Raw genomic sequence first — 23,379 nt, forward strand, 5'->3', positions numbered from 1 at the left:
TGTACTCATTGTCAACTTGAAAGTCATATCACTCCTTCTAACTATACTCAATTAAAACAAACAAACAAACAAAGAACAACAACATTTGACACAAACTAGAATCTTCTGAGAACATAACTTTAATTAAAGAATTATCTCAATGAGATTTGTCTGTGGGTATGTGTGTGCAGCATTGATTGACTGCCTTATTTATTAATTGACTGATTGATGATTAATTGATTGATTGATGTTAGATCCGGGAATATATAAGAAAGGCAGCAGAAAAGGCAGTTAAAGCAAATCAATAAGCAGTTTTTCTCCATGTTTCCTGACTCTACAAGAATTCTTACACTGGTGATGGCCTGTGATCAGAATGGGTAGAATAAGCAAGTACACCCTTCCTTCCACAAGTTGTTCTTGACCGTGCTGTTTATCGAGGCAGCAGAAGGTAAACTATGATGGAAATTGTTAATAGAGACTAGCATTTTGCTGTCATGATTCCAATCAGGCTGTTCTGCCGTGGAATGTTTGAAGTGAGGAAATGGAGAATTTTGGAGCTTTGGGCTAGAAAAGGCACTGAGAGTTCAGAACTTGATGAGCTATTGTTGAAGCTGGAAGACAATGCTGAGATCTCTACTGATGAGACAGTTTCAGAAGGAAACTTACAGGAGCCGTTCTTGTAATATCTTGAAATAAGAATCTGTGGTTTCTGGTAAGTTAATTTGTAATTGATTATGATTAACCAATGGCCAGCACAATTGAAGTGAATCCTTTGTTTTACTGAGACAATTGATGTTCCTTATCTGGAGCTAAAGTATAACCTGTGACTATTAAGAGTCCGGTATCATTGAGGTGAAATCTGGGAAACATTTCCTCAAGATGGGTTAGTACACAGAATCTGCTGTCCACTGAGAAACCCAAGGTACATCTTAGGCTCAAATTAAATCTGACATTGTGTATATTTCCCTCATGGCTCCGGTTTTGAAAACATGAAGGGGTCATTAAGAAAAGCTGACGCATGGCACCATTAGATTTTGAGAAGTCATTGGTAGAAATGCATTTTCAGCTATAGTGAAGACGCTAACGTACTGGAGACTGTAGAACATGGACCAATAAAAGAGAGAGGCTTGTGTGGAAAGATATAAACTAGAGCCTACCAGGCAAGCTGTGCACTGTAGCTGTAAGAATAGCCATGGTGTAACTACCGAAGCAATTTAGAACCCATAGATCTCAAGTGAATCCCAACAGATTGTGATATTCACATGAGATTTAGAGAGAAAACAAGGTTGAACATTGATGCATTTGTATGTCAAGTTTTCAAGGGGTTAAGCATGCTAGAGAAAACTTTGTCAACTTGACATAATAGTTACACATGTAGAGGAAATCTCTATTGAGGAACTGCTCCTGTCAAAGTGATGAATTATTTATGAATTGCTAATTGATTCAGAGGACCTAAACCAATATGGTTGGTACCATGCATTGGTAGGCATACCTGGGCTATCTGAGAAAGATAGCACCCCAAAAGCTCGAATACCCAAGAAACATTTCACAGAACTTATGAAGCTCAAAGAGAAGGAAGACCAGAAAGTGGATGCTTTAGTCCTTCTTAGAAGGGAGAACAAAACACTCATGGAAGGAAATAAAGAAACAAATAGAGGAATAGGGATTGAAGAAAAGATAGTCTAAAGACTGCCTCACCTGGGGATCCATCCCATATGCCGCCACTAAATCCACAAACTATTGCTGATGCCAAGTAGTGCTTCCTGGCAGGAACCTGATATGGATGCCTTCTCAGAGGTTCTGCCACAGCCATACTGATACAGAAGAGGATGCTTGAAGCTAACTATTGGACTGAACATGAAAACCCTAATGAAGGAATTAGAGAAAGGACTGGAGGAGCTGAAAGAATCTGCAACCCCATGGGAAGAACAAAATTATCAACTAACCAAACCCACCACAGCTCCCAGAGACTAAAACACCAGCCAATGAGTTCACATGGAGAGACCCGTGGCTCCAGGTGCATATGCAACAGAGTATAGTATTGTCTGGCATCAATGAGAGGAGAGACCTTTGTCCAGTGAAGGCTCATTTTCCCAGTGTAGGGGAATGCCAAGGCGCTGAGGTGGGAGAGGGTGGTTGGGGGAGGGATCACCTTCATGGAGGCAATGGGAGGGGGAGAGGGGAAGGCAGTGAGGAAAAGGCAATACTATCTGAAATGTAAATACAGAGAATATCCAATTTAAAAAAAAAAAAGAAAGATAGCTGAGGAAGCCAGAAAAACAAAACAAAACTAGTGAAGAAGCAACTTTTTTCGATGGTTCTCGCTTGAGATTTTGCTTTGTCTGCCACGGATAATGGGCTCTGATCATAGAATTTGATGCCCATAGATTCTTTCTTCCCCAAGTTACTTTTAATCATGTTACTCATCGCAGCAGCAATACAAAGACAACTAGGACAGTGATAAAGTAGTGATCTGAGTATAACTGGAAATGCGTTGACCTTTCCCTCCAAGTGTGTAAAGCCTTCATTGATTCTCACTCTACTTGATACGTGATAACGGAAGTACTATGACCTCCAGTAAAAATGCTTCAACACTGTGATATATAATACAGGCACTATAGGTTACAAACTAAGAGGTTAAGAAACAACAGAAAGCATATAAACACATATCTCTAACAAAAAAAAAGTCAGAAGTAATTATAGCATCACAATATTCTATCATGTGGTCATTACTGGTATCTGTACCTTTGTGTACTCTACATTCCCATTTCCTCTGAGAAGCAACCTAAAGGTAGGTCAGTTAGTGCCAGAGATTGTAAATTATATCCTTTTTATTAAAATTTCCATTCACTGACAAAGTTATTGTATGTAGTGACAGCGTTTATAAAAACTATTTTTCATGTATAACATATACTTTAACCATCTGTAGCCACATGAATTTTAATTACATATGCTATAATATAAAATTAAAAAAACTCTGTGTGTGTGTGTGTGTGTGTGTTGTGTGTGAGTGTTTGTGTGTTGTTAGCATTTCCTGGTGGCTCCACCAACAATAACCTAGCAATATCCAGGTATGAGACTTTCTCTCTCTCTCCCTCTCTCCCTCTCTCTCTCTCTCTCTCTCTCTCTCTGTGTGTGTGTGTGTGTGTGTGTTACTCTCTCTTTCTCTAGCCTGTCCTCCATATTCCAAATAAATTTTCTTTTATATTAAGCCTGTCACATGGCTTGATTGGTCAGTGGGACAGCCTGACAGAGCACACCTCCACTTTATAAAACACAATGTGTATGTGGGGTGGTGGTGGTAGTGGTGGCTCTACAGATACCACGGCCAGCAGAGGAATGGTCAGTGTTAGGCAAGCAGGAAAGCCAGCTCAACACGACTCAGTAGCCAGTGCTGCTTATAACTGCTAGTATTTGATGCAGTTTATTTTAGACATACTGAAGCATAGGACAGTTTTGGGGGGAAAATGTTTCCTGATGCTGATTAACTCCTTAAGATATGATACAATGAAATTCTTCAGAGTACACATGACCTCCTCCTTAAAGGTTGGTTGCTGTCTACTGAGAATGCTCAAGATAAGGGTCTAGGAAGAATGACTGAGATAAACTAAGGTCTGCGGAGTCAGGTAAAGCTTGGATCTACAGATAACTTAGAGGTCACCTGGACTGTTTTAAAGTACATGTGACCTCACCCATAAACTGGCTTCTATTGACTGAGAAACAATGCTCAAGATAAAGGTCTTTGGAGGAAGAGTCTGAATAAACATATTATCCCAGGAGTGTCAGGTATGGTCTCTCACTGCAGATAGCATAGGTATCCAGGCTATTAACTATAACCATCTCCAGGTTTCTCCGAGGAAAATATGCTATATGTCCTTTTGTTGTTCATTGTTAAACTGACAACTCAGTGTAGTTTAGCATTCCCTACTGATTACCTTTGAACATAAGAACCTCATCCCCTCTACAAAATGACAACTGCCATTTATCCTGTAGTTGTTTTTCCAAAAGGTTTTTTTCCTCGCTAACCTATAGCTTAAGGTTTAAGGGTTAAAAATTAGGAAGACTACAAATTTGTTCATTTGTTCATGAGCAAATGAACACTGTTGAGAATCCATTTTGTTTTCTTCTGAGGATTTCTGTGCAAAGTGGGATGGTTGCTGAGCACACACAGGTCAACATTGTGAGTATTTGAGGCAGATGTTCTGTACGTATATTTGAGACAGATCTGGATGAGCAGCAATGTCACACCTCAAATTGCCTGCTCCAGTTGAACAGACAATGTGCTCAAATTCGAGACACAATCAGTCCTATGCTTGGAGCACATAATTGCTATCATTGTAGACCATTCCGGGAGACCAACACATGAAGCTGGTCTTTGCTAACTTATGGGTTCTTCTTTTTGCTACACTGGTATCATTCTGTAGCACTAGATAGAAGAGAAAGAATGGCAGAGGGCAGAGACATAGAGATCCCTGTATCTAATCTTTTTCCTTTTGTTTCTTCTTTGAGGATAACTTTTAACCTTAGCCAGTCCCCCTGAATAACCAATAACCACCCACCATGCCTACCGAAGATCTAATACTTTTATACTCTTTAAAAAGATCACAGAATCCCAAATGTCACACAATTGCAGAAATTTTCTGCAGGTGGCAAGATTAGGCCTTTGCTAGAGCATCAGTCACTTCGGACAGTCTGAAGCAGCCCCATAACACCTGGGATTAAAATAAAAATATATTCTTATATTATTTCTATAATTTTTAAAGAAACAATTCCAGAATTCTTACAAATACCAATTTGGCTGATAACTGTGCCAACAGCAGATGTGTAGATGGTGAAGGCTATAGTTAGTCTCTGGCTTGGCTACCAGTTGGGGTCTTAGGTTCATGGTGTTCCTTCTTGAATTTTTGCCCCATCGAATCTACTCTCCAAACATTTGTAGAAAATGTGTGCTAGCTAATAGTTTCCAAAGTCTTTCTGATGATCAGCATGTGCGTGATCAATCCCCAAGGCTATTCTAGATGGAAGAAGACGAGCCCAGATTGTGACCGTGCATTTCTAGCTCCAATGCCAGGTCCTCTCCGAAACCTTCTCGGCTGTAGTTTAGTGTAGTGTTTGTCTCTGTTCTGTGTTCTTTTCCTTCCTATAGTGTCAACTCTATTGTTCACTTCTTCCTTCTTGTGTATATATGTCACATGTTTTAACTGGTATCTCTTCAATTTCTTTCTTTTTTTTTTACATTGGGGAATTTGAATGCTCAGCATTGTTAGTATATAAATGGTGTCATGAACTCAGCCTGCTCCCCAGATGCATGGCTTGCCAGCCAAGCAAACTTAACATGAAGTGAAAACTCGTTACAAGAGGCTTCTGGAGGTAAACTGAATCCCATTGTATTACTGACTAAGCTTCTTATTCTTCTTTGGACATTCTCTTGGCGGAGATACCAAATTCACCTCCCAAACCAGAAGTTCCGCTCTCTTTACTGTTCCTTCTCCACCATTTTTTCCTACAACATCTCACAAAGCTCCTCTTTTCCTGACATTTCCATCCTCATTTAAGCTGCGTCTCTCTAAAATAGGGGCCTTGTGTCTGAGAACTTTATTTTAGAAACATTCTCTTTTTTCCTGGAAGTTAACTGGGAAGTGCTTAAGCATCAGTCATCTTCTGTCAGTTTCTCTTCCCTGTACAACAGATACACATTGTATCACATTACAGATTACCTATAAATATCCACCTACTTAGAAGGAGTTGATTATAAAACCTGTATTTATGAGGCGTTAGTGTATGTTCTTTTTGCTAAGCCCTACTTTTAATGACATGTAGATTTCCTTCATCTGTGTTCTACTTCATATACCTATTCTGAATATCAGGTTCTCTGTAAATGTCAATGCTGTTATATTATGAAGCCTGGAAACCACTCTTTCATGAACTACAAAATTAAGCTTGTAAAGGTTTATTGCAGTCATACATATTGCTGCATATTTGGAAAGGTATATACATAGTATATGGGCTTATAATATAAAACTATGTTTGAAACAGAGAATTCTTTATTTTAAAGTGAGCCATTCTGGGCACATGGGGATTGTGGTGGCATTTCTGACTTCTGTCTATGACAATCCATTGCTACCCATTTCACAACTTGTAGAAAATAAACAAACGACTCCAGACCTTGACAAATATCCATAGAGTGGATGACAATCCCCTGTTGCATACATATAGGAAAAATTATTTACGACTTCAAGTGATTCTTTTTAGGCAGGTCCTAGAAAGAGTAGTTCAGATTCTTTGCTTTGATTTTCTCATTAACACTCTTTTCCATGAACTCATGCCAAAACCTTCATATAAATAATTCGAGTCATCCGTGATATTGTCTCAAATATTGCTCATGTCAAGTGTAAATGGTAAGGGCTTTGTGTTAACTTTTTTCAGGGAGACATGAACAGATGTCTTCTCTCTCCAGATAGAGCACCATTAACACATCAAAGTAACAACTCCACCAACGTCCAATTTGGGAATTTTTTCAGGACTGTGAGTGAAAGCTTACACACAGGAGCATGGATGTCTCTTAGGCAGCTGCATCATGAAAAAGCTCATCGGTCCTGGTTGGTTTGTAACCCACAAAAGGTTCACACCCACAGCTCTCAGCACAACTTGGAGACAGCTCAAATGCCAGAAACGTCTCCTCATCACAGTAGTTGACATCTGCTCCTATAATCATTAATCCTATAATTTACAAGGGAAGAACTTTGTAAATCTTGTACAGTTCAACTTTCTCTGTTAAGTGGGATTTGTTTACTCTGTGAGGCTTATGAGTTTCCCTTTTTCCTACAGATGGAAATGTTTCAATTTGGGGAAAATTGCCACAGAACCAAAGAAAAAGTTATTTGCTACCTTTGTTTTCAGCCAACACCCTCAAAAAGAGTAGATATTAAATCCCATATACTTCATTGGTATAGCTCTAAAAAAAATAAGAATCACACATTAAAGTTCATAGATGTAAGATTTGAAATGTCAATTTATATAGATAGAGTAATTCCAAAATACTGATCATTCAATTTTTCTATGCAGTAGCAAGTTATTTGGCTTATTTCTGTTTTGGGAACTTCTGGACATTCTGATTCCTCAGGACATCAGGTTGGCTGCTCAGTCCTTCTACCAATCTGTACAGTTCAGGCCCAGTCTTCTTTATAATCCAAAGTCAACTAAAATCTAACCAGCCAGGTGGACCTACTGTGTGACCTCCCATGGATATCACTACCACATCCAAAGAAGTGCCACCTGGATTGGAACATTTACTTCAGGTAAGCTCAAATCAATAAAATATTCATAAATAAGACCATTCTTCCACATTCCTTATGGGTAGGTAATCATACTTCATTCATACATGTTAGAGACAGAGTAAACTTTTTGTATGTTTGTTTTGTTTTTGATATAGGGTCTTTAGATGCCACAGGCTAGCCTGGAATTCCTCAGATCTATCTACTGCAGTAACCCAAGTGTTGAGATTGTAACTTGAGCCATAAAACATAGCTATGTATTCTAAGATTAGTCACTCTGATTCTTATGTATTTGTTTTATTTCCAAAGTAAAGTTTGAATGTCTTGGGAAATTGTATTTTCTGTTACCTTGGAAGTGGTTTATGATAATGGTCAAACACTGGTGCGTATTTAGCACAAGTTCCTAGACTTTGTTACAGGCACAATACATAACATATTCTTCATTAATTTATTATTTGAAAAGTTCATTCATGTCTACAAAAATTTCTGGTCACATTATTAATCCGCCTACCTATTCTTGACCCACTCCTACCATCCAAGGACTCACCCCATTTTCCTGTCTTTGAGTGTGTAGGTAAGTTACTAATGGCTAAATCACTAAAGACATTGACTTCTTTGCCTCCATCAGCCTAAACCCAATAATCGTCCTGGGGGTTGGTGGTGGGTGCTCAATACTGTAAGCCTCTTTATTATTTGTCACTAAACATTTGCAAGCTTAGGCTTGTGTAGACGCTATGCAGGGAAACACAGCTGCTACAAGTTCATACCTGTAAGAAAAAGTTTTATAGGCCTCTTCTCATTTTCTGGCTCATTCTTTCTGCCCCATCTTCTGTGATGATCCCTGAGCCTTGGAGTGGCACAATGGGATGTTGCATTTAAGACTAATCAATCACACAGCAAACACTTGTTCTTAGCATCATGACCAGTGATGGATCTCTGTGTTAATTCAAGATTCACTGCACAGAGAAGTAAGCCTCTTTGATCAAGACTGACGGGCTCACTAGTCTATGGAGATAAATATAAATATTTTGAAAACAGTTTGATGATATGTTCATTTAGTAAAATAAAAAGCACTTGGTTCATCCCCAGTGCCTTTAATTTCCCCAATGAAGGGGCTTTGACCAGGTCTCCCCAGTACAGGGTGAGAATTTCATCCTGTTAGACCTCAGATTAAAAAAATCAGTTATTTACCTGCTTAAGAATTGTGCTACAATTTCAGCAGTAGAGACATCTTGCCTGACAGGTTGATATTATGTAGCATACATAGTATGGAAATTCTGAAGCTCACAAACTGAAATTTCGCAGCAAGAAGAAAGCTTCCATCTCAGGTGAAATATCATTTCATTGCGTTCTGCAACCAGAGTGAGCAGCAGCTTCATCAAGAGACTTGTCATCTCATTTTGGTGCATGATCAATGGCAGTGGCCAAACCAGTGTAGTTTGCGAAGCATCTGGGACTTTCTTGGTTAATAATTCCTAGGGAGATGTTCCACACCTGTCATTTAGATTGTAATCTGATAGCACATGGCTTCTGGGATAAGCATTATCTACTCATGCATGGCACATCCATTCTGTCTTTACGTTTTGACGAGCATTCTTCTCATACCCCCCCTTTTTTTGCTAACCCTCTTTTGTATCCCCTGTGCTCCCAATCACTCACCCCCTGTTGAAAATTTGCAACTCCCAGTTTTCATACTGCATGTGTGCTACTTTCCTCTGTTTCTGTAAGGCCTTTTCAGAACCCGCAGCCTTTCCACACCTCTTCTTCCTTTGGGGTTTCTATAAACATTACAATTTAAATAAACACATCTAAAAATTCAAACCTATCTGCATATGGAAGAGAACATATGGTGTTTGATTTTCCAAGTTGGAGCTAACACTTGCTATATATTCCAGTTCCATCAACCCATCTTCAAATTTTATTGTTTCAATTTTCTTTACAGATTGATAAAATTCCACTGTGTGCGTGTGTGTGTATGTGTGTGTGTGTGTGTGTGTGTGTGTGTGTGTGTGTGTGTATGTGTGTGTACTGCACTTTTGTTGTCCAGCTATGAGTTGATTAAAATTTTGGGCTGATCCAATTTCTTAGCTATTTAGAATAGAGCATCAATGTCCATATGTGTTTACACATCTCTGCAGTGAGATATAGAGAGTCCTTTGACTGACTATACATCCATAAATGACATGGCTGTTACATATGGGAGTTCCATGCTCAATCTTGTGAAAACCTTCCAGAATGATTTTCAGTGTGTCTACATTAATTGACAATTCTGCTCAGAGTGTGTCTTAAGGATCATAAGACTTGATGTTCTACAAGTTCTAGAAGGAAATGTAATGAGTACACTTCCAAATTTGGACACGGGACTTTCTAAATAGGACTCCAGTAGCACAGAAAGTAAGATTGCCAGCCAACTAGCAGTCTCTCATGAAACTAAATCTTCTTAACCCAAGCAAACTTTTAATTAAGAAAAGAGGCAGCCCAGGGAAGAGAAGACAATCTTTGCTACCTACACATCTTAAAGATGATTAGTGTGCAGAGTATAGAAAGAACTAAAACAACAACAACAAAAAACCCCAGCCTCTAAATATCAAGAAAACAAATTACCCCAAAAAAAAGTGAGGGTATAGAATTGAGCAGAGAGTTATCAGAGGGAAGAAGTATGTGGAACTAGTGAATATCTTTTAAAAGAGTTCACTATCTTTAGATATAAAATGTAGATTAAGATATTTTTGATATTCTACCACACCCCAAGTCATTATAAAGAAGCCAATTGACAACAAATACTGACATGGATATGTAGAAAGTGAAGATGCTTATAAACAGTAGAGGCTATAAGGGTTAGCAATTCTTTACAGAACTTTCAAGATATATAAGTACTATAATTACCACCATTTACACAACAGGAAATAATGGCCCATAAACATGATCACAGAGTCAAGAGCCAAAGACTTATGACATAAGTCTTAAGATTTCTTAAACCTCATACCTTGAGTCTGCATCCTGAGCCCCTTAATCACAATACTGAATGCATGAATTGGTATCTCAAATAAATATCTAGTAACTCATAGACATCAGATTTAGTAAGTGGTACTAAAAAATAAATTTATCTTCTATGTGTAGCATTATTTACTATTTGTAATTAGTAAAAATGGTTTTATTCATGCTGCTTTTATTATTAGACAAATACAATGCTTCGAAGGCTGACAGCAGGAGAAAAAGAACTTTTGTAGTACTGCATGTATTTGAGATAGCACTGTTAAGTTGATATTTGTTTCATTTCATGAATCAGATAGGCATAGCAGGACACTGTACTTCAGTGTTTTCTCAAAAGACCATTTGAAGATCAGTAAATTGACTTTTATGAATATATATTTATTTATATTTCTGAAAAATACCTTCAAATATGTTTAACAGTCAAGGTCATGAAAGGCATGATGATCCACAGTTCTGTCATCAGCTCTATGAGGAGCCCAAATCAGGGAAATCATAAGTCTAATGGGCTGTATAAGGAAGCCTTGCCTCAAAACCAAACAAGCCAAAATAAAGACTACCACAGCAAAGCCTGGAAATAATAAAGTGCATAGAAATTCTCAGTCACCACAAACAGGGACCTTAAGAATCATTTTCAGACACTTAGAATAGCCTCTTTAAGTGGATAAACGTTTTCCCACTTCATTAAAATCATCTAGCAAGAAGTTTGCTTTCTAACTCTATAGATATCTGAGGTTAAGCCAAACTGACCTCACTTTCCCACAGTAACAGTCAGTTCATTGACTAGATATATTTTATAAATGTAAAAGACTGTTAAATATACTTTCATTCAACAAACAATTATGAGAATTTGATACTAATAAACATTAGTAACCAATTATAAATGATATTAAATAATGGAAAATATGAGTCACAATTTGGTTAGGTGAAATATCTGAACTTCTTAATTTTCTTTTCACTGTGACAGATAGACTATATTCTGATTCATCAGAAGTTTGAGTTTGCAGAAGGTATGTATTTGCCATTTTCATCATATTTCTAGAAAGACGATGAAAGTAAAGGCATGCTAAGCACCACAAATAGTGTTCTGGATTCTGCAAGATGATGGCGTTCTTCATAGTCTTTAAACAAGTAGTTTTATCTGGATATTTTCATTTCTGCAACTCAGGGAATCTCTTGGTAAATATTATGATGGCCAACTGTCAACTAATTTGAAAGAGAACACCTAAAGTTTACCTTTTCTCCCATCTCTGCAAACCACTGCATGTTTTACACACCCTACCGGGTTTCTTAGCTGTTTTCCGCCATGTTAGGATCCCTGTGAGACTTGTGCTGAACCTCAGGCAATGACTCAGATTGCAAATGAATGGTTCTTTGGAACTGGGATGGAGATTTTCTTTACAAATCTCTGTTGGGTTTGAGTAGAGGCAGGCTGCTTATTTGTTTGAGTTAATTTTATATTCAGCCACTTGGCTGAAGTTGTTTTTCAGGTTTATCAACCAACCATTTTCTTAGTTTGCTAGCCTCTTCTCCTCTTTTACCTTTCTTTCACTCAGACTTGATTATCTACACCATGACTTCTTTTTTCATCTCCTCGTGCATCTTAGAATATCATATAAATTGGGTGTCTAGATATTATACTATCTTAGGATATGTGGAGGATTTTAAGGTGATGTTGATTATGAGCTCTCTCTCTCTCTCTCTTTTTATCTATTAGCCCTTTTAGGTTTTGAAACTGCTAACAAATACAAAATCAGTAACAAGCTGGGACAGAAGGTTTACTATGCTGTAGAAGACTCTAATTTCTTAACACGCAATTGCTTTGGGAACTCTAGAGCTTTCTCCATGAGGATCCTTGATAATGCAGGCCATGAAGTCATAACTGTACAACGACCACTAAGATGTGATTCTTGTTTCTGCCCCTGCTTTCTCCAGAAGGTCTGTGAATACTTACCAACCTAGTTTGCAAGAGAGGTTTATCAAGACTTTTCCCCAAGTTATTGCTATTTTTAAAAGCCATAATCAATAGCTTGGCCTCCATTCAACTATGTCAGAAGGAACATAAATGATTAAGCTTATGTTCTTGGCTAATCTCTCCTTTATGGATGAGTAACAGCTCAAACAACAGTTTCTGATGTGCAAGGAAAGATATTTTGGCCAAATCTCTTGTCAGAAATGGTCAGGTATGGACCAAATAAATGAAACTACATGTCTGAGGATGTCTTGCAATGTTGTTTTAGAAACAGAATGCATTAACAGAAGAGTTAGAGAAAGAATATATATATTCAAAAAGGAACATATGTATTCATCTCATAATTTATTGGTTGATTTGGATGCTCAACCAAGGATCAAGTAGAAAAACATCACTCATATTTTTTATTTCCTGTCTTTCCATAAACACAGTAAGTTTAGTTCTCTGTAATAAATTTTCCACAGATGGAGTTGCCCTTAGCTAAAGTCCAGCTGCCTGTTTCATGTCACTTGGTTACCCATTTATTGCAAATGTGTCTTTCAGAGAAGGTACAAAGACATAGAGACTTTATAGGGAAGGTACCCTTTTCCTGGATTTCACTTGCCTAGGACCATGTCTTCCTGAGTAACGCAGTCATTCTGCAGGTAATGTCCACAAAGCCTGTCTCAAACAGAGATAACATGAAAACAGATGCTTGGGTTTTAAAACTGTACTTACTCTGCTTTGAGAGAGTGAGTTTACTTTTAAAGAAGTCCTTTGTCTTCCATACCCTTAGACTAGGTATAATCTTACATGCAAAGCAATATCTGAGGAAAATGTGTTTGTGTGTTAAATAAGGAAAGTACTACATGTTATAGCAGCAGAATGTGGTCATGAAGCTTGCCTGTCAGAAATGATCCCTCGTGAGCCTCCTAGTAAATAAATAGCAGGGCCATGAGTCTAGTGTTCAAAGTCCTTTCCTTATACTATGTTAGAATGAATAGTTAAAAATGTACCAGTGATCAGAGTTCTGTTCACAGGGATAAACTACTGTTTCTAAACAAGTTTAAGAAAGAAAAATTTGTGAATGATTTTGGCCATTTTTAAAAATAGAGATATTAATGAAACCAGCAAGGTATCAAGAGTTTAATTTGCCCCTTCTAGGCGTTAGCTGAAGAATCTGAGGCAAGTTAATTCACCTTTCTTTGGTATAATTACCTCCTCCGTGAATTAAAAGAAGAAATAGCATGGGTCTAAGTGAAGGGTGTTGTAGAATGAAGCACTGTCTGGCATCCTAAGTAAATGAAGCCACAAATAGATAAAACAGTGATAAACATACTCACCAGCATTCGTTCTGCACCTATAGATAGAAGTCCAAGCTCCTCCTGGTGTGCCAATCGGTTATGTTATTCAAACCTGGAACCCATGTCGGCCAATGTTCACAGTTCAAAATGAGGAGAACCAGGATGTGCTAAAAATTGTTGGTCCAATCATCACATGCAGCTTTGGAGGATACGTAGATTTTGAGGTAACAGATGCGAGCACGTGTGTTGGATTTTCTTCCCTTACAAGTAGAACGTATTTTGCACAAAGCTAAAGTTATATAAAGTGAAAATTTCTGTACAGATATTTTAAAGAAGAAATAACATGGTCAGAAAAATGTTTTGTGGTTCAATTTAAGGTCAGTGCTTACACCATTAAATGAGAAAAAGGTAACATAGTCACAATTTCCCTGTTGACTATTCTTATCATTGCTATGACCAATACCTGAAAAGAAGCAATTAAAAGCAGATGCCTTTCTTGTGACTTACAGTTTAAGGGTACAGTGCTCCTCAGGCAGTGCACACACATTCTGCACAGACCAACATGCAAACAGAACACACACACACACACACACACACACACATATATATATATATATATATATATATATATATATATATATATATATATATATATAATAGAAACAAGTGGTCCTATTCTAAAAGAAAAGGAGCTAATACAGTTATAGAGCTCACCATGGAATCATGCTTAACTGTGATCTCCTTGCTATAGTCATATTGAATTAGTTCACTAAGAAACATGTTTCTATGTTTACTTCCTGGAGCAAAATTTAGATCTGAGGGAATGTTTGTCATATAACTTTCTCATTATCTCCAAGGATAAGGAAGTATGATAAAAATTAGAATGATATTTCCACAGAAGGGGCAAAGCCACTCTGAAGCTCATCAGGGTTATTCCTTCCTGATAAGCCTTCTGAATTCTACCTTCCTTCTCATGAATTCTTGTCTTCATGTTTACTCTGTCCCAATGCCTGTGGCCCTTGGATCTATGCAGCTTTTCATTCCTTTCTTACAATCCAGTTACATGCACATAAAACTTTGCCTCCATTGTCCTACAAATCTATTCACAAACATAGGCAGTTCTATGAAAAGATAGGTAATGCAGAGAAAATACAATAAGTCTTACAAGGCATGTATATATAATGTTCTGAGCAAGTGTGTGGGGGGATATAGAATATGTACTATAATGACATTATACACTAGTATGTGTAAAAATAGTACATGAGAAGGCATCTAGATGTGTAAACTTATTTGTTTTCAGAAAGTAACAGAACTTCAGCTGGCATACAGTTTAATTTTAGGAAACAATCAAGGACACTGGGGGAAACACTGAAATTTTCATATACAATGCCCAAAATTCACATTTTATGCAGTAGCCTTTCTAATGTTTAGTCACAGTAGGGCACAATCTGAGTGGAGTATTTGTCTTCTGTTATTCAAACTACATTTACTGTGATTTTCTTCTAGAATTTTTAAAGTTCCTTCTATTGCTCATTAATTCAATTTCTAATTCAGATCAAATCTCCTGATGAAGCATTCGTGGTTGGAAGGATTTCCAAGCACTGGTCTGGTTTGCTGAAGGAGTTGCTGACAGATGTAGAGAGTTTTGGGATCCAGTTCCCTTTAGACCTCAACGTAAAAACCAAGGCTGTGATGCTTGGTGCTTGTTTCCTCATAGTAAGTCTGTTCGCTGTGATTCTAATTTTAGATGGAGTGTGCAGAAACATCCAGAAATAATTAGGCACATGGTACACTTAAAGATCTCCTCAGAAATGGAGATGGAGACTGAATATATCATGTTGCATTGCATACATGTGCGAAATTTTCAAAGTAAACATAAGTCAAAGAAAACTAAACAAAGGAAGAGTACGTTCTTAATTCCTAAGTTTAATGAAGGGATGACACTGAGCCCTAGCTCTGAGTTTATCTCAGATCTTTCAGATACTTTGGATTCACAGGGGACATGGTTTCTATCCAAAGAATCCATGCAGTTTCAAATGCAAAGCCAGGAAGAGCATCTGTGGGGGAGGTTCTGACTTTACAAAGCAAAAAGCTAGATTGAGACTTTGGGGAATTAATATTTGCATGTAATAAAACTTGCTGAAATATAAATAGCTTTATCTTGGCAAAATTTTTAATTAGGTCATTTAATGCAAAGAAGAGGAATAATCAGTACAACATGTATTCAATCAAGTCCCCAGATCTACAGGAGATATTTGGGATAAAGCAGTGGCCCTAGAATACTTTTTCAGGCCCCACACCAGGTTCCAAGCTCAGAACCAGAAGTTTGTTGGCCTTCCAGAAAATTCTCTTATAACATCAAAGTTGAATTCTACAGGGACAGATATGTGGTTTCCAACATTACTTGCACATTAGAAATACTTGGACAATTCAAGTCCTCCAATGTCGAAATATTTTTCCATTGTTCTCTGAGACTTGGAGCTGTGCAGTGCATCGCATGAAGATAACAATCTGAAAAAAACAAACAAAAAAAATCCAAAACAAAACAACCCCCCCCAAAAGACAGAAATTTATAAAACTAAAGGATACAGACCCTTCAACAACAAAAATGTCAATAAAAATAAAATGAAGGGGCAGAAAGACTTTTGGAGTTACTGACTTAATGGGATTTATGGACTTCTTTTATTAACTTAGTCAAGACTTCCTGTAGCATTCAAGAAAATGTAAACACTGACTGGCCTTACAATGCTAAAACAAATTATTTAATTTTTGATGTAATAATGAAATTGTGACTATGAATAAGTTTAATGAAGTTGACATTTCTCATAAGAAACATGCCATGGGATGCTTGCTAATTTTATGTCAACCTGACACAGGCTAGTGTGATTTTGGAAGAGGGAACCTCAGTTGTGAAAATACCTCCACTAGCTGGCCTCTGGTAGAGCCTTTAGTCCATATTCTTGGTTATCGAATAATGTGGGAGGGCCTATATCACTAGGGACAATGCCATGTCTGGACTGACAGCCCTGGATTTATGAGGGCAGATTAAGCCATGACAGGCTAGTAAGCAGCACACATTTATGGCCCCTGTGTCAGCTCCTTTCTAAAGCTCTCTGGTGTACTTGAATTCCTGCCCTGATTTTTCTCAGTGATGGTCCATGAAATAAACTGAAGTAAACCCTTTCTTCTTCAAGTTGCTTTAGACCATGGTATTTTATCACAGTAAGAGTAACCCTAAGACACAAGGCACTTCATCTCTTTTTGACTCAGAATCCCTCTATAGTCTAATCAGCCCTGAAAGTCATGGCAATCCTTCTGCCTGAGTCTCCCAAGTGCTAGAATTGCAAGTATCAATTGCATTCAAGTGTAACTTTTCTTAATATTTGCTCTTCAATAATGAAAGTAAAGTAAGAGATCTAGAAAATGAAATAATTGATCAGCCAAACATAGTCTTGCTACTAGCTTATAAAACAAAGTAAGGAATTACTAGAATTTTTGTATGCTAGTCTTGCTAATTTGAGACATGTTTGATAACTTACCTTTTAATTAAAGCTTCAATATTGCAACACTTCCATTTACCTCAACTGACAAATATTCTGATACTCAGTATATACACTTACAGGATATCACATGGTATCTTGAAACAAGTATATGTTATGAGATGATCAAATACAACTAACTGACATGTCGATAGACCGAAGGAGTTTCTTTATTCTGTAGTGTAAACATTTCTAATTTACTCCTTTGACAATTTTGAAATATGAAATGCAGTGTTATACCTCCAGTCACAGTGGCATGTGAGAATTTCTGGGGCTTATCCATCATTAATAAACTTTTATAGCCTTTGATACAAGTCTTACTCTCTAAACCCAACTTTCAGCCTCAGGCTCAGGTACTACAATTCTATTCTCCTTATTAAAATGACAAGCTCAACATTATTGCCCTCCCATATGTGAGATAGCCCTATATTGTATTTTCCCCTTCTGGTTTATTTCAAGTAACATACTATGTTCCAGGTCAATCCATTTTGTTGTTTATGAAAAAGTTTTATTGTTATGAAAGTATAGTATCTCATTTGTAGTATTCATGCCCTTTTTCCTTTTGTTCCTTGGGTTTTGTGGGAAGGTCTGGCTTTGGGTTATTGTTTGATGTCTTGTTTGTCTTTTGTTCGCTTTGAGAAGGGGTCTCACTATGTAGAACAGTGTGGCTTCCAGCTCAAAACTTTACTGCCTCTTACTCCTGAGCTTTCTGAGTTTTCATAATTTGAAAAGTGAGATATCTTAGTTAGGGTTTCCATTGTTGTAAAGAGACACCATGGCAAAGCCAACTCTAATAAAGGACAACATTTAATTGAGAATAGCTTACAGATTCAGAGGGTCATTCTTTTAGCTTCAAGGCAGGAAAGCATGGTAGCATCCAGGCAGGCATGGCCCTAAGAAGCTAGAGTTCTACATTGTGTTCTGAAGGGAAACAGGAGAAGACTGCCTTCTAGGCAGCTAGAAGGTCTCAAAGCTCAACCCCACAGTCACACCCTTTCTCCAATGAGACCCCACCTCCAACAAGGACACACCTCCTAACAGTGACATTCTCTAGGCCAAGCATATTTAACCATGACATGAGGCTACACTTTTATTGCTGGAAATTAACTTTGCTATTTTCTTCTTGTCTAGGACTTCATGTTTTTTGAAAATGGTAAAGGCCAGAAACCAAAACTATCATTTTGGTAATGAATCAATATACATATCCTCAGAAGCGGAAACATTAATTGAGACAGAGAGTAAAGCATGGTCATGTCTTTCCTTGAAATCACTTCTCTTGAATTAAACTAGGATATGCAACTCTACTGATGTATGATTGGCTTTTCTAGTTGTAGTTTTTTCCTCGCTCACGAGTTTATAGATGTTTTTATATATTATAGTGAATATTGGCTTCTTTTTTAATTAATCACTTTATTCATTTACATTTCTAGTGATATCTTCCTTCCATGTTACCCCTTTACCAACCCCTCATATTATCATTTCTCCCCCCTCCCCTTCCTTCCTTTTTTGGGAAAATGGACATAAGAGTTTGAAACTTTCGTGTTCCAGGCCTGGTCCTGCCATTACCAAAGCACTTCACAGAAGGTTAATCCTTTACCTGATTCTGTGCCTTCCAAGTTCTAAGGTGGCCCTTATGAATCAATGTACTAGATGGTCAAAACTAAAAATTTTAATTAGTAATGGTATCAAGTTTTAAAGTCTACTTAAGGACTGTGAGAATCTAATGTATGAGCAATTTTCCAAACTAAAACCATAGTAGAAAGTGAGAGACAGTCTTCATTTTCAAGACCAATGATTTCAGAAGACAGAAAAACAGCTTAGGACAATAGAGAAAAATTTAGATGGGTAGGATTTCTGTTCTTTGGTTTTACATTTACATTAAATTCACTCTGAATCCTGGGACAGACACTGATTCTCCATTCAAGAGAGAATGAGCTTCCTGTGCAGTTCTACTGGCATTTCTTCCTTATCCTCAGCACCTAAAAGTGTGAAGACCATGGGCAGGGAGAGTAAATTGAGAACACACTGAAAGTCGTTACAACATCAGGCTTGAACAGGATGCTTGGTTTAAAAGATGAACGTGGAACTAGTATGCTGACCTTAAGCAATCAGCCACCGTGCTGACTGGCCACCCTCTGCCCCACAGTTAAGTTCATCTGTATGAAACCTTCTAGGCATGTGTAGTAAAATGTTCTCCAGTGCATTCAACATGTGGGCAAGGCATACGTGCAGAAAATATTTGAATAGAATTCAAGGTCTGTGTTATTTATTGCTCTAGTGCAGTGAAGAGAGACACCACAACCAAGGCAAGTTACTTATTTATTTTTTATTGGATATATTTTATTTACATTTCAAATATTATCCCCTTTCCCGGTTCCCCTCCAGAAACCCTCTATCCCATCTCCCCTCCCTCTGCTTCTACAGGGTAACCCCCCACTCCCTCTCTTCTTTTTGTCCTGATATTTTCTTACACTGGGGCATTGAGCCTTGGCAGGACCAAGGGCTTATCCTCCTATTGATGCCCAACAAAGCAACATATGCAGCTAGAGCCCATGAATGATAGAGTTTATCCACGTGTATTCTATAGATAGTGGTTTAGTCCCTGGGAGCTCTGGTTGGTTGCTATTGCTGTTCATATGGGGTTGCAAACCCAAAACAAGTTATTAAGGAAAGCATTTAATTGGGGGCTTGTTGATAGTGTGAGAGGGTGAATTCATGACCATCCTCACAAAGAGCATGACAGCATGCAGGCATAGTGCTGGAGCACTATCCTTTGAAAGCTCAAAGCCCACCTAGCAACACACCTCCAAGGCCACATTCTCCAATGAGGCTACACTTCCCAATTCTTCCTACACGTTCCAAAGAGCGGGAATCAAGCATTCAAATATATGAGCCTATGAAGACCAGCCTCATTCAAACCACCACAAAGTCCTATGGAAAACATTCCCATGCCAGCCAGTGGTCAACAGTAAGGATTTGAACTGCATGGGGATGGCTAAGAAAAGAAGATAAGTTGCTGTCCAAGAGACGTGGAGAGGACTGGACACTGTAGTTGCAGGCTAGCTCACCCTCATTACAGATAAGGACAGAGAGGGTTGGAATGGCAGCAGCACCCTTGCTGGCCACATTATAAACATCAGACTGAATATAAAAAGCAATCCAGGATTTTGTGGAGAATGGAACAGAGAACATACTGGCCAAATGCCTCCAAGTTCAAACACAACAACCAATATATTTACAGAAGAGTTTTATATTCTCTGAGGAAAACTGGGTTGACGCTCAGGGTGTTGTGTTGCTTTTCAGTACAGATTCCTGTAGCTAAGACTGACTTTGAACTTCCTATGTAGTCAAAGATGACACTGAATTCTTGATTTACCTACTTTTTCCTCCCAAATTCCAGAGTCTTAGGCATGTGCCACCACACCCAACTTTACTTAGTGGTAGTGGACATTGACTCCAGGGATATTTGTATGAGGGTGAACATGGTATCAATTGATCCACATCTCCACATCTTCTTCGTACTTATTACAACCATAGGAGCTCTTTTTGAAGACTTGTCCAGCCCAATCATAACAATTCCATAGGTCTTTAACTACCCTGCTCTGTGATATGCTTCCACCTGCACTCCCCATTTCTCAGCCAAGTGAATACCCCACTCAAGCCTTACCTATTATACCCACAGGTGCCTAGTTGTTACCTTGACCATATTTCATCCATGAACTGGACTTCCTTTCTGGGAGTTTCTGTATCAGAAAGCTCAATGCTAATGTTCCTAAAGCCTCGCCTTCAGGCTTAGCACTTTAATTAGTTTGATAGGAACCAGTGTGTCCTTCTCAGCTGTGAGTGTCTCTGTGACATGGTCAATGCTTCACAGTGGCTTGAAATTTTTACTCCTTAAAGGTGAATGTGTCGCACATGCACCGAAATCGCCCATCTTTCAAATGTATGAGGGGAACTGAGGCATACCATGAATATACATTCTCAAAATAGCCAGGAACATTTATATGAAGATAGGAAATTAGCAGTTGCTTAAGTTAAATGCCAATAAAAACATCTTTAAAACATGTATTCATCATTTGAGATAAATTATTTATGTGTCAATATTTTGTTGTAGAATCAAAGTCCAGGTATGAGACACCTCTTTTGTGTTTTGCTTTTTGCATAAGGACATGCTTTCTCTTTTTAAATGTGTGTGTGTGTGTGTGTGTGTGTGTGTGTGTGTGTGTGTGTTGTGTGTGTGTGTGTATGTTTCAGGGCAGGGAGAGGTGGATACATATATGCTATATTGCACATGTGAAAGGCAATTTTCTCCTTCCCCCTTGTGTTGGACAGATCTGATTTTTGTTATTAGATATACAGGACAAAAGCACTTTTACCTGATGAACTATATCATGCACTCCAGGTACACATTTCTTAAATGTATTCTAGAATCTTGTTCAGGACTACACTCTACTCTCTGTTTCTGTGATTTCCGTTGAATGACTTCTGATGACTACAGGTTGTAGTGTAAGAAGCAGACAAAATCTATTACAGATACAAGGCACTGTTACGAATGAAGGGTGGGGTGGACAAAGGGACCTTTGTAAATTACATGACCGTGAAAAATGGTCAGAGAGCAAGAGGCCAACTTACATTTCAGATAGGCTTATTCTATTCCTAAAGCATCTAGACTGCATAATTTCCCTGAACAGGGGTTTTCTGTCTAGGTGATTTAAAGGCCTATTTAGAGTGAAATTTTTTAGTGCAGACTGTCCTCAAGCTGTGCAGTCAGGACAGGCCTTGAAGTCCTGATCTTCACTTTCCTCCTGAGCAGTTGTTTCATGGAATGAGAACATGATGTGTGGCAGGAGGAACCAAATAATAAACCCAAAGACTGTCCACAGGAGAAGAGCGTTGTCTGGTGACTATAAAGAGCACTTATAATTCTCATCAACTAGAAGACTTTGTTTTCTAGGTCCCAGAAGTTTCAGCCATAGTGAATTTCATAGCGAAAAGGGAGTTCAGTTAACACAAAGTATTAGTTCACGACAGAAAAAAAAAATGAGCCTTTCCAAAGGCTTTGCAGGAGGTGACCATGTTCTATCCGTGATTCCAGACCTGAATTCTCAACCAACACCTGCCAGTTTCTGTTTATTTCCTCACTTCCCATGTGTACATATCTGTGTATATACACCCACATATAATTTGGCACATATGCAGGAGTGTTAGGAATCATTATGCAGTTTCAACAGTTTAAACATCAAACTTATCCAAGTATTATGTAACATACATCCATGTGCAACTTTTATACAAGTGACATCTGAAATGCTTTAAAAAATAATTTACTTAACAAATACTGGATGTTTCAGTTTTCCAAAGCTTTAAATTAACCCATATGGTATCTATGAATGATAAATGATAGTTCTGGGTAGGAAGTCTTCTTGGCTATCTGCTTTTATGGTTTATTTCAAATATATTCCCCCTGGAAAAGCACACACATAAGGAAATAATTTTACACAGACATACACACACACACACACACACACACACACACACACACACATTTACAGAGAGAAAGAGCAACAGAGAGGTGGGAACTTTCAACTGAGGAGCTGGCCTGGAGCAAGACTGGGATTGTGGTGAAAATCTCATCCTGAGAAGATGGAGAGGAGGAGTTGGGGCTGCTCTCTCCCTGCTCTCAACCTGTTTGCTCTGAATTATGACCTCTACCTCCCTAACCTCTGAGGACAGTCATGAAGGCTGTGGCCAGACTACAGGTTCAACTTCCTCTCTCCCAATAAAAAACTGCTCTTTCGATTCTTGGAATTCTTCTATGTGTAAATAACGCATTCCCAGTTCTCTAACCTAGCCAACTAACATATATCTACCTTGGAATTTCACACCCACTCCCCATGTATAGCCCTTGTTCACCCCAATAAAGCTAAGCTGTCCCATGGAAACTGATCCTGGAAGTCAATCAATCCTTAGATTTTTCACAAGCACCAACACACTGACCTCTGTCTCTCTACTCCTTTTTGTCCTTGAGGGCCAGTGGCCAACAGCTCCCCAGAGAAGGGTCATATCACACACACATGCACACACACACATACACAAACACACACACACAAATAAGCAGAAACCTATTACTTTCTTCAAGGTAGTCTTTCTCTTCCTTCTATGTATTGGTATCTAAATGGATGGCATTTTCTGAGACTTCCTGATGATTTTTATTCTTAACGAACTATAATTGTAGAGTGTGCAACCATGCCATACTGAATTTTTAATAAAGATCAGTTGCACAGTAGTGGCAAATAATTTAAGGCAGAGGGAAGGCAATCAAAACCCTAAGGAGTTTTGGACTG

At 38.2% G+C, this 23,379-nt stretch overlaps 1 pseudogene across 1 annotated transcript; it reads left to right on the top strand.

The window, feature by feature from the left end:
- The first annotated feature begins 7,220 nt into the window (after positions 1-7,220).
- LOC308434369 (phospholipid scramblase 1-like) lies at positions 7,221-18,226 on the top strand (annotated as a pseudogene). Its single transcript has 6 exons — positions 7,221-7,277; positions 11,212-11,254; positions 11,962-12,186; positions 13,566-13,723; positions 15,054-15,215; positions 18,170-18,226. The product of its transcript is annotated as a phospholipid scramblase 1-like (transcript).
- Positions 18,227-23,379: the final 5,153 nt, after the last annotated feature.

Source organism: Micromys minutus, assembly GCF_963924665.1.
Source record: "Micromys minutus genome assembly, chromosome: 21".
NCBI lineage: Eukaryota > Metazoa > Chordata > Mammalia > Rodentia > Muridae > Micromys > Micromys minutus.